General features: G+C 42.3%; 1 long non-coding RNA gene across 1 annotated transcript; it reads right to left on the reverse strand.

Annotated features, from left to right (window-relative positions):
• Positions 1–7,482: 7,482 nt before the first annotated feature.
• LOC143782998 (uncharacterized) lies at positions 7,483–13,130 on the reverse strand. The gene is made up of 3 exons (XR_013217076.1): positions 13,086–13,130; positions 12,571–12,681; positions 7,483–11,950 (listed from the first exon to the last, which is right to left on the reverse strand). It is a non-coding gene; the product is annotated as an uncharacterized LOC143782998 (long non-coding RNA).
• Between the last annotated feature and the right edge of the window lie 2,985 nt (positions 13,131–16,115).

Below are 16,115 nucleotides of genomic sequence, written 5' to 3' on the forward strand. Positions count from 1 at the left end.
TTCTTCCTGTACTGAGAGGTCACATGGTACCGCTCATTACAGTAATGAATATGCAGCTCCACCTCCCATAGGGGTGGAGCCGCATATTCATTACTCTAATGAGCGGTAATGGTGACCGCTCAATACAGGAAGAAGCTCCCGGCGCCGTGCCGGGGAAGCAGGGACTGCACCGTGCCAGGAGCAGGTGAGTATAACGGGGAGGGGAGTGCTGCGCGATATTCACCTGCTCCTCGTTCCGGCACCACTCCATCTTCAGCAGTGACATCAGGTCAGAGGGCGCGGTGACGTGGTTAGTGCACGCCCTCTGCCTGAATGTCAGTGTTGAAGACGGAGCGGCGCCCAGAACGAGGAGCAGGTGAATATTGAAAGTGCCGGGGGCCTGAGCAACGGAGAGGTGAGTATGTGATTTTTTTTTATCACAGCAACAGCAAATGGGGCAAGTGTCTGTATGGAGCATCTTATAGGGCCATAATCAACGTTTCTGCAGCACTATATGGGGCAAATATATTTATGGAGCATCTTATGGGGCCATAATAAACGTTTCTGCAGCACTATATGAGGCAAATATATTTATGGAGCATCTTATGGGGCCATAATCAACATTTCTGCAGCATTATATGTCGTAAATATCTCTATGGAGCATCTTATGGGGCCATAATTAACGTTTGTGCAGCATTATATGGTGCAAATATCTTTATGGAGCATCTTATGGGGCATAATCAACGTTTGTGGAGCATTATATTGGGAAAATGTGTCTATGTAGCATCTTATGGGGCCATTATTAACCTTTATGCAGCATTATATGGGGCTCCTGATTCAATATGGATATTCCAAAACACAACCTACCGCTATCTCAATTAATTTTACTTTTATTGGTATCTATTTTAACATTATGGGGATTCAGGAATGTACCTTGGCTTGGTCATACAGTTTCAATAGAGTTAAGGTTCAAATGGGGGAGGTTTGGGGGGGGGCGCTAATCTGATCCTTTGCCCCGAGTGCAGGAAAGGCTAGATACACCTCTGCGGCTGGGCGTGACCAATCAGCGACAGGCACAGTCCGGCAGCGAGTTGGCCCCTCCCTGCTCCCCTCCAGTCAGTGCCCCCTCCATACTCCCCTCCAGTCAGTGCCTATGCAGCATCAATAGTAAAAACATATAATGTTAAAAATAATAATAATTTAAAAAAATCATTATATTCTCACCTTCTGGCATCCGCGGCAGCCTTTCCTGCTCCTCGCGACGCTCCTGTCCCAAGAATGCATTGCGGCAATGACCCCAGATGACGTAGCGAGACCGGTACATCATCACGGGTTATTGCCGCAAGGCATTACTGGGAACGGAGCGTCACAAGGAACATCGCTAAAGGCCTGGGCAGGATCCGGGGGCCGCCGGAAGGTGAGTATATAACTATTTTTTATTTTAATTCTTTTTTTAACAGGGATATGGTGCCCACATTGCTATATACTACGTGGCAGAAACCAAATCACCAAAACAAAGGATGCACCAGGAGGACCAGGCTGAATCATATATATATACCTTTATTAATTCATTATCCAGCAGCGATACAAAGTATAACAAATTAATTACTGTTAAAATACAATTTATTTAAACAAAAAGTGTGCTGCACAAGATGGCATATAAAGATGGATAAGCGGAAACCCAAACGCACATATGTGAAAGTCACTTATATATCTGTGCAAGGTAAGTATTCCCCAATGTCGGGGTATATTAGTTCCCCAGGAACTAAAGTGCAAAAAATGTGCAAAAAATCACAAAATATTGTGCAATATATGCAAAAAGGTGCTAGAGTGCAAATAAACATTAGGAGCTCAATTTTTATGCACAAAAGGGATTCCTTCCCATATAGCTCCTACACAGTGCCAGCAAAATTAAAGTGCAAAGTGCTAAAAGGTCCAGGGATAAAAATAGTATACATTACCTAAGGGTACCATGCCGTCCTGAACACGCACACACCCGACGCGCGTTTCGGAACTGAGTTCCTTCGTCAGGGGGTGGTGTTTCAGGCTTAATAGATATGTTTATATAGTGCACACATTAAAAAAACGGAGTTAAGGACCGAAGCATTTCCGGGTCAGAGTTCGCACGTGCGCAACTGAACTCAATCCTCAGTATACCGCTGATGATGTCGGCCCAGGACATTGTCGGCGCGTGCGCGGCCGGGTGAGTCCAGAACCACCACGCCCCCACATCTTTTTTAAGGGGTCCCTCTACCTGCAGCTCCAAGGCACTGCAATGGGTGCTTCTTTTGCGCCAAATTATGCAAATTTATTCTTGGGGCTGTGGGAGAGAGACCTCTTCTTGTCTGGCCAGGTGTCATCAATCGAGCGCATCCCTATGTGGATGCGCTATATTGATGACATTTTCTTCATTTGGCAAGGATCTACTGATGCACTGCAGGAATTCATGTCAAAATTAAATGACAATACCAATAATATACGGTTAACGTATAAATATGATAAAGATCAAATAGAATTCCTTGATCTTTATGTTCAAAGAGACAAAAATAATTGCCTTCAAACTAAATTGTATCGCAAGGAGACTGCGGTCAATTCTGTTTTGCATGCAACATCTGCACATCCTCCAGCTATGATAAACTCTATTCCTATTGGTCAATTTTTGAGATTATGGAGGATATGCTCCGAAGATCATGACTTTGAAGAACAGGCCAAGGATCTTTGTAAAAGATTTGAAGACCGTGGTTATAGTAAACAGTCAATTAAGAAAGCGTATAATCGTGCCAAAAATACAACAAGGCACCAGGCCTTATATTCCACCAGACCTTCTACCTCAAAACAAACTGTTCGGTTTATCACAACATATCATGGTCAAACTGACCTCATGAGATACTATATGGCCAAATCATGGTCCATTTTACAGGCCGATCCAATAATATCTAGATACATAGGGGAGAAACCAAATGTCACCTATAGGAGATCCAGAAATTTGAGAGACCAACTGGTAAAGAGTCACTATATATACACAACATCCTCATTTTTGTCTAAATTTAGGCCTCAAATGGGATGTAAACCTTGTGGCAAATGCGTGGTGTGTCCCAATATATTGAGAGCACAAACTTTCTCAAATTCTAAAAAAACTGTCACATACAAAATAAAACAAGCAATAACTTGTAATTCTAAGGCAGTAATTTATTACGCCACGTGCCCATGCTCGCTTATATATGTGGGTTTGACAACTTGCCAATTGAAAATACGTATACGTGAGCATGTCTTGGGAATACAAGCAGCTAAAGAAGTGAAAGATGTTTCTCTGCTAAAATCGATTCCCAAACACTTTAAAAGCCACCATGATTGTGACGCTAATCTCTTGAAAGTGATTGGTATAGATCAGATGGAGACTGGCGAAAGGGAGGGCAAAATTAGTACACCCTTAGCCCAGATGGAAACCAAATGGATCTGGTTGTTAGAAACCATTTCCCCCTATGGCCTCAATGAGAATATTAGCTTTGCCCCTTTTTTATAGTTCCCACTCTTATTAACATTGGTAATTTTAGGTTTTTAATCATTTTTATTGTTTATATTAATTTTATGTCTTTTATACATACCTCAATTTCAGTTCGTGAATATGTCGTCTGGGATTATTGGATGACCTGTTTCTCCTCAATATGATGACATCTGTGTTGTACAAAGGACACTTTCAGGATTGATTACGGCAATATCTTTACAAGTTGGATGGATTCACCTCCTGTCCTACATCTAAAAGTGAAGAGAGAAAGATTTAGATATAATATTTCATCCAATTTGTATACTTTGTGTTAAGTTATTCTCAAAAAAAATTTTTTACACAGCCAGCGCGGCCTGATGCACATAGAACTTTTTTATATATACTTTTTTGATATATTTTGAGTCATTTTTTGATTGAGATTAATTATATGATACATTATACAATATGTAAATTATTTTGTATGCATCCAGAATTATTTGATACATGTAGATACACATTATGTTTTTTTGTTTGATAGTATATCATGTATTTTCTTACATTAGTTTCTGTGTACACATCCAGAGCTGTCTGACACATATGGATATATTGTTCTATCATCCTCCATTTTTTGGTTATATAATTATTGCAGACAATATCTGAAATTGGTTTTTTTCACAAGTGACTTTTTTCATAAGTGCCTTAGAAGTGCTGTTTAATTGGATACCTGATATATATTGCCCCTGTCAGTTTGAGGTTAGAATGTCTATATTCCAGATAGTGCCGCTCATGGTGTTTGTCTGGGGCAGTGCGCATGCGTAGCCTGCGTTCGGGATCTCCTGCCTCTCACATTGCGATCACCTTGGCAACGTCGGGCTACTATTATCTCGTACGTCCGGTCTCGCGATGTGGGGGCGTGGAGGTTCTGGACTCACCCGGCCGCGCACGCGCCGAAAATGTCCTGGGCCGACATCATCAGCGGTATACTGAGGATTGAGTTCAGTTGCGCACGTGCGAACTCTGACCCGGAAATGCTTCGGTCCTTAACTCCGTTTTTTTAATGTGCGCACTATATAAACATATCTATTAAGCCTGAAACACCACCCCCTGATGAAGGAACTGGGTTACGAAACGCGCGTCGGGTGTGTGCGTGTTCAGGACGGCGTGGTACCCTTAGGTAATGTATACTATTTTTATCCCTGGACCTTTTAGCACTTTGCACTTTAATTTTGCTGGCACTGTGTAGGAGCTATATGGGAAGGAATCCCTTTTGTGCATAAAAATTGAGCTCCTAATGTTTATTTGCACTCTAGCACCTTTTTGCATATATTGCACAATATTTTGTGATTTTTTATGATTTTTATTTTAATTTTTTACCACATTTTCTGCACTTTAGTTCCTGGGGAATGAATATACCCCGGCATTGGGGAATACTTACCTTGCACTGATATATAAGTGACTTTCACATATGTGCGTTTGGGTTTCCGCTTATCCATCTTTATATGCCGTCTTGTGCAGCACACTTTTTGTTTAAATAAATTGTATTTTAACAGTAATTAATTTTTTATACTTTGTTTCGCTGCTGGATAATGAATTAATAAAGGTATATATATGATTCAGCCTGGTCCTCCTGGTGCATCCTTTGTTTTGGTGATTTGGTTTCTGCTCTTGGTTTAAGTGGTTTCCACTTTTCTTTGTTCAAAAGACACCCTGGTGAGCTAATTCATTATACTAGTGACTGTGATATTCTGTTATATACAGCTATTATTATTTTTATCCGGGTTGTTCTTTTGTTATCTCCCTATATACTACGTGGACTGTGTTATATACTACGTGGGCTGTGTTATATACTACGTGGGCTGTGTTATATACTGCGTGGGCTGTGTTATATACTACGTCACTGTGCTATATACTACGTGGGCTGTGCTATATACTACATGGCCATGCAATATACTACGTGGCTGTGCTATATATTACGTGACTGTGTTATATACTACGTGGGCTGTGTTATATACATGGGCTGTGCTATATACTACATGGGCTGTGTTATATACTGCGTGGGCTGTGTTATATACTGCGTGGGCTGTGCTATATACTACGTGGGCTGTGCTACACACTGCATGGGCTGTGTTATGTACTGCGTGGGCTGTGCTATGTACTGCATGGGCTGTGCTATATACTATGTGGCTGTGCTATATAATACGTGGCTGTGCAATATGCTACGTTGCTGTACTATATACTACGTGGCTGTGCTATATACTGCATGGGCTGTGTTATATGCTACGTGGGCTGTGAGACTCTTTCACCCGGGGCCCTCAAAAACCTGGAGCTGGCCCTGGCTTCACTGATTGGTCGCGCCCGGCCTTCATAAATAAACTACATACATATTCTAGAATACCCGATGCATTAGAATCGGGCCACCATCTAGTTAAATATAAATATGGTCCCATTTCCCTGCAACCCCCATTGGAGGATGTAGTAACACTTAAAGGTAATATACCTTCCGCATTATATTAATAATTAATAGGATTCTTTGATCCAGAAGAAGGCTGCACCTCATTATATTCTGATAGCGACTTTCCACTTACCGCTCCAGATAGTAGCTGATTTGAAGCATCTTTAATGAGATTGGCAGGTTTTGGGAAGGATTTCTCCCCTGTCTCAGAATGTCCCAACCGATCACCAAGCTGTACATCCTCTGTGCTATCAGGAGGAAATCCTTCTGGCAAGCGATGCTGTTGTTGGGAGTTCCCCTCCACCACCGTCTCCGTCGCAAACACCTGACTTTTACTGATACCTGCAGCCGCAGGTACAAACATCTTTGCTTTGTGCCGAAGGCTGCTTCCAAGATGCCGGGCTATGGAGGGTGATCTGACAGGTCCGTGCAGCGACGGAGCAGGAAGCTCTTCTCCAGCTTTCCCCATCTGGGGCTCAGCCGCGGTATTTACCTTGATCTCCCGGAGCTTCTTTAAAGCTTCAGCGTCTGGAGCAGGAGCCACGTAGAGCACAGGAAACGTCACTGCTGATGTCTCTGGGGTTATCTGGACTCCGCTGAATCTCAAGTTCACCGGCTTGCAGTTTAGATCAGCTGCTTGAAATGCTAACTTAGCTTGTTAACCTCCAGGATGGAGATGGCCCACGTAGGTTTTCCCAGAGCTTCTCTGTCCTGGCAAAGGATTTTTTCTCCATGCTGTTGCCATTCCATTTGAGGGCTGTTTCCATCCATTTCAGCCATTTGCCTGTTCCCTCCCCCCTGGGTCTTCAAGAAAAATGCTTGAGTCTCCCATTGACTTCCATTATACTATTACTCAAATCGACCCCGTCCAAGAGTCCAGCCTGCTCAACTCAAATACCGAGCACTTGATTATTTTAGTGCTCGATCATCGCTAAAGACTATGTGTACTCGGTCTCTTGGTAGACTGTGCCGATTCAAATTCTATTATGGCAATAGCCATCTCTAGGGTATTGTTTCACTCTAGGAGATTCTAGGACTTGCACTGGCTAGACCAATCCTCTCAAACATTGGAAGACTCGAAATCTAAAATTAATAAAACTATCTGTTCAGAAAGGGGAGCGTGTACACCAAAAGAAATGCAGTAAGAAAACTTGTAAAAATCTGGGAATGTTGGTTGTCCGCACCAGGAATTGCTTCTGTGGACTTACTCAGGATTACTATAGCAGATCGACTACTTCTATGGGCAACATAATCTCATGTCATAGATGATGGTTTTCTCGTGGTTAATATCTATATATGTGTTGGGAAAAATATAATCATTTTAATGCCTTGCCTCCATGTTAAATAACATTTGTTCGAACACCCGACCTTTCCATGAGATTCATGTATTTATTTTGACATTGTCTTTCTATACATGTAACTTGCGACATGTTGGTTTATGAAAATCATTTATGTACTATTTGGGCTGTGTTATTGTAATGTACTTTACTATTGTTTCGTTTCAAAATGTGAACAATTTGAGATTGGTAATATGCTTTTCACAATAAAAAAACACATCAGATTTAAAGAAAATTATTTTTATTGAAAAATTTCTCATTATTATACAAACAGATATTCTATTTCTAATACATGTACAAAGAGATATTAAAATCAAGCGAAAGACAAAGGAATTATATTTTCTTCCACAGTATCTCACCCTTATTACCATTTCATTATCACCCATTATGTAAGCTAGCTATGCTCCTGCCTATCGTGAAATGACCCCTGTTGACAGCCCATACTTCATGAAGTACACAGCTAGTCTGCATAGATCATGGGATGTCAGACATCCATTCCTGGCTGCCTTATAGTTGCCACTTCATCTAAGCATTCCCTACACTTTATTAAAGTATACACACAAATACATTAATTCTTATCTAATAGGATGACGACAGCTGTCCAGACCTGCATCCCACCACAAGGACCACTCCGGAGTAATCCCTGGAGAATGAAATCATCCTCAGTGACAAAGTGAGGAAATCGTCCTCGCTGACCAAGTGAGGCACTACACGCCCCCCTGTGGTCTCAGGGCATTGACTCTTCTAAAGAGTGCTGCTCAAACTGTTGGGGTGCAGCTGTGGGACCCTATTTTCAGAGATGATGTCCTCCACCCAACTCTCAAAAAGCTGAAAGGGTCTTCAGGAGAGATGGATAGTCGAGCTAGGCTATCAGACGGTCACCTCTGTAGCTGTAGTGTCATCCATCCTAAGGTTCCATTCAGGTGCGGACATATTATTGGTGCAACTTCTGCGTAGCACAGGGGCCCAAGAATTAAGGGGGCCAATTTGCACCTCCAAAGCCGGTGGAATTGTGCATTTTGATGAGTTATTATGCTGCAAAGGGCCCATATATTGTACTTGCACAGGGGACTTTTCCTTTTGATAGCTTCATTATCACCCATTATGTAAGCTAGCTATGTTCCTGCCTATCGTGAAATGACCCCTGTTGACAGCCCATACTTCATGAAGTATACAGCTAGTCTGCATAGATCATGGGATGTCAGACATCCATTCCTGGCTGTCTTATAGTTGCCACTTCATCTAAGCATTCCCTACACTTTATTAATGTATACACACAAATACATTAATTCTTATCTAATAGGATGACGACAGCTGTCCAGACCTGCATCCCACCACAAGGACCACTCCGGAGTAATCCCTGGAGAATGAAATCATCCTCAGTGACAAAGTGAGGAAATCGTCCTCGCTGACCAAGTGAGGCACTACACGCCCCCCTGTGGTCTCAGGGCATTGACTCTTCTAAAGAGTGCTGCTCAAACTGTTGGGGTGCAGCTGTGGGACCCTATTTTCAGAGATGATGTCCTCCACCCAACTCTCAAAAAGCTGAAAGGGTCTTCAGGAGAGATGGATAGTCGAGCTAGGCTATCAGACGGTCACCTCTGTAGCTGTAGTGTCATCCATCCTAAGGTTCCATTCAGGTGCGGACATATTATTGGTGCAACTTCTGCGTAGCACAGGGGCCCAAGAATTAAGGGGGCCAATTTGCACCTCCAAAGCCGGTGGAATTGTGCATTTTGATGAGTTATTATGCTGCAAAGGGCCCATATATTGTACTTGCACAGGGGACTTTTCCTTTTGATAGCTTCATTATCACCCATTATGTAAGCTAGCTATGTTCCTGCCTATCGTGAAATGACCCCTGTTGACAGCCCATACTTCATGAAGTATACAGCTAGTCTGCATAGATCATGGGATGTCAGACATCCATTCCTGGCTGTCTTATAGTTGCCACTTCATCTAAGCATTCCCTACACTTTATTAATGTATACACACAAATACATTAATTCTTATCTAATAGGATGACGACAGCTGTCCAGACCTGCATCCCACCACAAGGACCACTCCGGAGTAATCCCTGGAGAATGAAATCATCCTCAGTGACAAAGTGAGGAAATCGTCCTCGCTGACCAAGTGAGGCACTACACGCCCCCCTGTGGTCTCAGGGCATTGACTCTTCTAAAGAGTGCTGCTCAAACTGTTGGGGTGCAGCTGTGGGACCCTATTTTCAGAGATGATGTCCTCCACCCAACTCTCAAAAAGCTGAAAGGGTCTTCAGGAGAGATGGATAGTCGAGCTAGGCTATCAGACGGTCACCTCTGTAGCTGTAGTGTCATCCATCCTAAGGTTCCATTCAGGTGCGGACATATTATTGGTGCAACTTCTGCGTAGCACAGGGGCCCAAGAATTAAGGGGGCCAATTTGCACCTCCAAAGCCGGTGGAATTGTGCATTTTGATGAGTTATTATGCTGCAAAGGGCCCATATATTGTACTTGCACAGGGGACTTTTCCTTTTGATAGCTTCATTATCACCCATTATGTAAGCTAGCTATGTTCCTGCCTATCGTGAAATGACCCCTGTTGACAGCCCATACTTCATGAAGTATACAGCTAGTCTGCATAGATCATGGGATGTCAGACATCCATTCCTGGCTGCCTTATAGTTGCCACTTCATCTAAGCATTCCCTACACTTTATTAATGTATACACACAAATACATTAATTCTTAACTAATAGGATGACGACAGCTGTCCAGACCTGCATCCCACCACAAGGACCACTCCGGAGTAATCCCTGGAGAATGAAATCATCCTCAGTGACAAAGTGAGGAAATCGTCCTCGCTGACCAAGTGAGGCACTACACGCCCCCCTGTGGTCTCAGGGCATTAACTCTTCTAAAGAGTGCTGCTCAAACTGTTGGGGTGCAGCTGTGGGACCCTATTTTCAGAGATGATGTCCTCCACCCAACTCTCAAAAAGCTGAAAGGGTCTTCAGGAGAGATGGATAGTCGAGCTAGGCTATCAGACGGTCACCTCTGTAGCTGTAGTGTCATCCATCCTAAGGTTCCATTCAGGTGCGGACATATTATTGGTGCAACTTCTGCGTAGCACAGGGGCCCAAGAATTAAGGGGGCCAATTTGCACCTCCAAAGCCGGTGGAATTGTGCATTTTGATGAGTTATTATGCTGCAAAGGGCCCATATATTGTACTTGCACAGGGGACTTTTCCTTTTGATAGCTTCATTATCACCCATTATGTAAGCTAGCTATGTTCCTGCCTATCGTGAAATGACCCCTGTTGACAGCCCATACTTCATGAAGTATACAGCTAGTCTGCATAGATCATGGGATGTCAGACATCCATTCCTGGCTGTCTTATAGTTGCCACTTCATCTAAGCATTCCCTACACTTTATTAATGTATACACACAAATACATTAATTCTTATCTAATAGGATGACGACAGCTGTCCAGACCTGCATCCCACCACAAGGACCACTCCGGAGTAATCCCTGGAGAATGAAATCATCCTCAGTGACAAAGTGAGGAAATCGTCCTCGCTGACCAAGTGAGGCACTACACGCCCCCCTGTGGTCTCAGGGCATTGACTCTTCTAAAGAGTGCTGCTCAAACTGTTGGGGTGCAGCTGTGGGACCCTATTTTCAGAGATGATGTCCTCCACCCAACTCTCAAAAAGCTGAAAGGGTCTTCAGGAGAGATGGATAGTCGAGCTAGGCTATCAGACGGTCACCTCTGTAGCTGTAGTGTCATCCATCCTAAGGTTCCATTCAGGTGCGGACATATTATTGGTGCAACTTCTGCGTAGCACAGGGGCCCAAGAATTAAGGGGGCCAATTTGCACCTCCAAAGCCGGTGGAATTGTGCATTTTGATGAGTTATTATGCTGCAAAGGGCCCATATATTGTACTTGCACAGGGGACTTTTCCTTTTGATAGCTTCATTATCACCCATTATGTAAGCTAGCTATGTTCCTGCCTATCGTGAAATGACCCCTGTTGACAGCCCATACTTCATGAAGTATACAGCTAGTCTGCATAGATCATGGGATGTCAGACATCCATTCCTGGCTGCCTTATAGTTGCCACTTCATCTAAGCATTCCCTACACTTTATTAATGTATACACACAAATACATTAATTCTTATCTAATAGGATGACGACAGCTGTCCAGACCTGCATCCCACCACAAGGACCACTCCGGAGTAATCCCTGGAGAATGAAATCATCCTCAGTGACAAAGTGAGGAAATCTTCCTCGCTGACCAAGTGAGGCACTACACGCCCCCCTGTGGTCTCAGGGCATTGACTCTTCTAAAGAGTGCTGCTCAAACTGTTGGGGTGCAGCTGTGGGACCCTATTTTCAGAGATGACGTCCTCCACCCAACTCTCAAAAAGCTGAAAGGGCCTTCAGGAGAGATGGATAGTCGAGCTAGGCTATCAGACGGTCACCTCTGTAGCTGTAGTGTCATCCATCCTAAGGTTCCATTCAGGTGCGGACATATCATTGGTGAAACCTGTGCACATGAACTAAAGAGGTAAGGCGGCTCATTTCCACCTCCACAGCAAATGGAATTGTGCATTGTGATGAGCTATTGGGCTGCAAATGGCTCATATATTGTTCTTGCACAGGGGCCCTCTTCTGCCTGTGTCCACCAGTCGTCCTATTGTATAATTCATTTCCTGCAATAAGAAACACATGACATAAATAAATCAAGATCAATACAATCAGTGCTATCACTACTACTATGGGCTTTAGCAAAGTCGAGAGTATATTGATTAAACAAACTCAAATGGACCCCATCCATGAGAAGAGATTCCTTCCCTCTTTGAATAAATCTCTGGCTTTTTGTTGCAGCTCCTTTACTTTATGCATGTTGAATTATGTGCATCTTCAATCTTGTAGCAGCATCTCTCACCTACAACAGCACAAGTTCCACCTTTCATTGCTAACAGGTAGTCAAGAGCCATTATGCTGTGAAGGGGCTACCTTCCACATTTGGTGGCATCACAAGTAGTAGCTGATGGGAGCTAAACGAACAACCAAAACATTCCGTGACATGAAAAATAAGGGCTAATGTGGGCGAAGCCAACAAACAGATTAATTCCTTATTTCACCGTAAACAGTCTGCACTTTATTACATAAAATTAACATATAGCTTTAATAGTTAATATTAAAATCGTGACATTACGAAGAAAGCAAAATTTTGTACGTAAAAAAGTAGAACCGCCACCATGCACCTTGGTGAGCACAGAAAGAGGCGAGGGGGACGGTGCCTCACCCTGTTCAATCACTACCTTACCCTGCCTTGCAGCGGAGGTTGGCATCCTATAGTTGCACAAGTGGTGTCTTCTGTTCACCATCCGATGGGTGTCCCTTCTGGCCCTGTTAGGCCCCGATCGGTAAGAGAGGTCTAAATGATCAAATTACACATTAGTATCACAGTAATGTCTCAGGTGCCAGGTGCAGAACACACAACATTTTATCCCTCAGATAAATGCATAGTCTCCCAAACAGCCTATGTAAGAAACAACAATGCTAATGTGCTAGGTGCATCTGAGCAAAATAATAGGGATATGGGATACACATATAGGAGATGATATTGCTCTCACTTTTTGGATAGCCGTCTGGACGAAGAAACACAATAGGGGGTAAAAAAGACACATATATATATATATACATCTCGTTTTTCAAAAACAATGTTTTGGCAGATGATGAAGCTTTACAAGATACACCCTAATACTGAGCACTAGAGGCTATAAGTAGTGTTATCCACACAGTCTCCCCACAATTGCGCTGCTGTGCAGGCGTACTCACCTCTCTCTCCACTAACTACAACCCGCAAATAGAATGTTGGCTCCGGAGATCCTTATAGAATGTGTGTGATGTCATAATGCAAGGGGGCGGAGTCAGAAACCTCAACATTCCGTGACATCAGCAGCAGGAGCAGCAGCTGTTATTTAAAGGGACCAGACCAGGCCATGCAACCAATTCATTGCCATATAGATGAAGTGGACTCTAATTACACTGGTCAACAGCATTTTTGGTGCCAAAGATATTTCATCGAATTTAGGGTATTTTTGGGGTGCTGATTCTGAATATGTCATCAGTTTTGCCAGATTGGCTCAAGTTTTTGAGATTTTTGGTATCTTATTTATAGCACTTGTTGGTAAATGCAACGCATCATCTCATTAATTTCTTTGGATTAGTACTTGAACTGAGCAGTTCTCAATATAGTTTTGTGTTAATTAGTGTTCTAAAAGTTTGTTCATAGCTTGATTTTTGCACTAACTTTATGTTGTTGTCTGTTTTCCAGTGAAAAGCATGAACTCATCAAGAAGAAGTTGTCTTAACGATCCAGACTCATTCTGTTACATTTGTGGTGAATACACACTGCCAAAACATAGAAGAAACATAACAGACTTCGTAAAAAAAGTGTATTTTGCCTATTTTGGGGTTATGCTTGGGGACCAAGACAAGTTTTGGGCACCACACATAGTGTGCAAAGCATGTATCGAATTATTACGAAAATGGAGCAAAGGACAAAGAAAAAGCTTCAAATTTGGTGTTCCAATGGTGTGGAGAGAGCCAAAAAATCATCATGATGACTGTTATTTATGGTAAACACAGGTACAGGCACATCTTCACAATGAGGGACAGGCCTTCTTGCAGATTCCATGTTACTCCCATTTTAGTTTCTTATGCTTATTGAATCCTTGCACTTGCACTGCACAGAAATAACAGTCATCATGATGATTTTTTGGCTCTCTCCACACCATTGGAACACCAAATTTGAAGCTTTTTCTTTGTCCTTTGCTCCATTTTCGTAATAATTCGATACATGCTTTGCACACTATGTGTGGTGCCCAAAACTTGTCTTGGTCCCCAAGCATAACCCCAAAATAGGCAAAATACACTTTTTTTTACGAAGTCTGTTATGTTTCTTCTATGTTTTGGCAGTGTGTATTCACCACAAATGTAACAGAATGAGTCTGGATCGTTAAGACAACTTCTTCTTGATGAGTTCATGCTTTTCACTGGAAAACAGACAACAACATAAAGTTAGTGCAAAAATCAAGCTATGAACAAACTTTTAGAACACTAATTAACACAAAACTATATTGAGAACTGCTCAGTTCAAGTACTAATCCAAAGAAATTAATGAGATGATGCGTCGCATTTACCAACAAGTGCTATAAATAAGATACCAAAAATCTCAAAAACTTGAGCCAATCTGGCAAAACTGATAGCATATTCAGAATCAGCACCCCAAAAATACCCCAAATTCATTAAAATATTTTGGACACCAGAAAAAAAAATTTTTTTTGTTGACCTGTGTTATCCACCTTGACCCTCAAACCTTTTACAAAGTGCCACAATGTCATTATTGCCATACAATCTGATTCCAGAATAGTTTCCACTGATTTGAACAGTGATAAATGTATAATAATAAACCATATACCCCAGTAATACAAAGGATTAATTTATATGGGTGGTTGGATGGGGAGGAGAGGACACTATAGACAATATTATTATATACAATGGGTGGGAAATTAAAGGGAATCTGTCACCTACTTTTTCGTATATAAGCTTCAGCCACCGCCATTCTGTAATGCTGTACATAAGCCCCCAATCTAACCTGAAAGATAAGAAAAAGAGGTTATATTATACTCACCTGGGGGGGCGGTCCAGTGAGTCCGGTCCGATGGGCGTCGCGGTCCGGGTCCGGCGCCTCCCATCTTCATGCGATGACGTCCTCTTCCTTGCTTCCTGTCGCGGCTCCTGCGCAGGAGTACTATATCTGGAAGGAAGGAAGACATGTGGCAGAATGTTTTTACCTGAAGTTATTGGCAATATCAAATGGTCAAACACTCCGGTCCCTCTGCCGCGATGCGCATGTTTCGCCCTGCTTCTTCAGGGGACGTGTGAAGCCACATGTCTTCCTTCCTGTTTTACATCCCACAATTAGAGTACATAACATTGTCTCCACGCATATCTGATTGAGTTTGCTAAACAGTATATAATGGAGTTTGCTAGTAATACTTGAACCCACAGCTACCTCAGATGCACTTATTATGCACTTTATGTTAACTCCAGTGGCATGAACTGAAAGGAAATTAATGGACAATACTATCATGATATATACTTGTTCTTAGGATTCTATGCAATAGTCATTATTGATCAGGAATTATTTGTTTGTACACAGTTTTCTTATCATTCTATTGTGGACTCCAATATTTAATGAAATTCCTTTATCATGTACCTTTGTCACATACAAATGTATTTATGTACAATTTATAATTGTTTACAACTTACCTAAAGGTTAAAATCATCCTACAAATTCCGGCCCCTCTTTCTTTATCTTTTTCTGCTTTTTTCTTTTCACAAAAATTAATTTTTTAATGTATAATTTACTAAAAGGATTGTTTCAGGGCCAGACTGGGACTGAAAATCAGCCCTGGCACACAAACCAAAGCAGCCCACATGCAAATCGATGAAATAAGGGGTATCTTTTCTATGCAGCCTTTTCTATACAGTTTGCGGGTGAGAACAATAATGAGTTAAAAAGATGAAAAATGACAATATACGTCCCTCCTTGTCTCTAAAAGTTGGGAGACACGGCATTGTGTGACTGTGCCTGTGCCCCCACTGACAGTACTTGTTTTGAAAAGGAAAAAAATTGCACCGCGCTGCGAGTGGCTCCAAAATTCGGTCACGAGCACCCATACAAATCTATGGGTGCGTGTGACACATTGGACTACAATCTGATTTAAGCGGACACAGAGAATGGAGAGGATGGAGAAATTACCATAAGTTCTCTGTCTCCTCCGCACCTGTGACACCGTT

This window comes from Ranitomeya variabilis, chromosome 6 (assembly GCF_051348905.1).
Source record: "Ranitomeya variabilis isolate aRanVar5 chromosome 6, aRanVar5.hap1, whole genome shotgun sequence".
Taxonomy (NCBI): Eukaryota; Metazoa; Chordata; class Amphibia; order Anura; family Dendrobatidae; genus Ranitomeya; species Ranitomeya variabilis.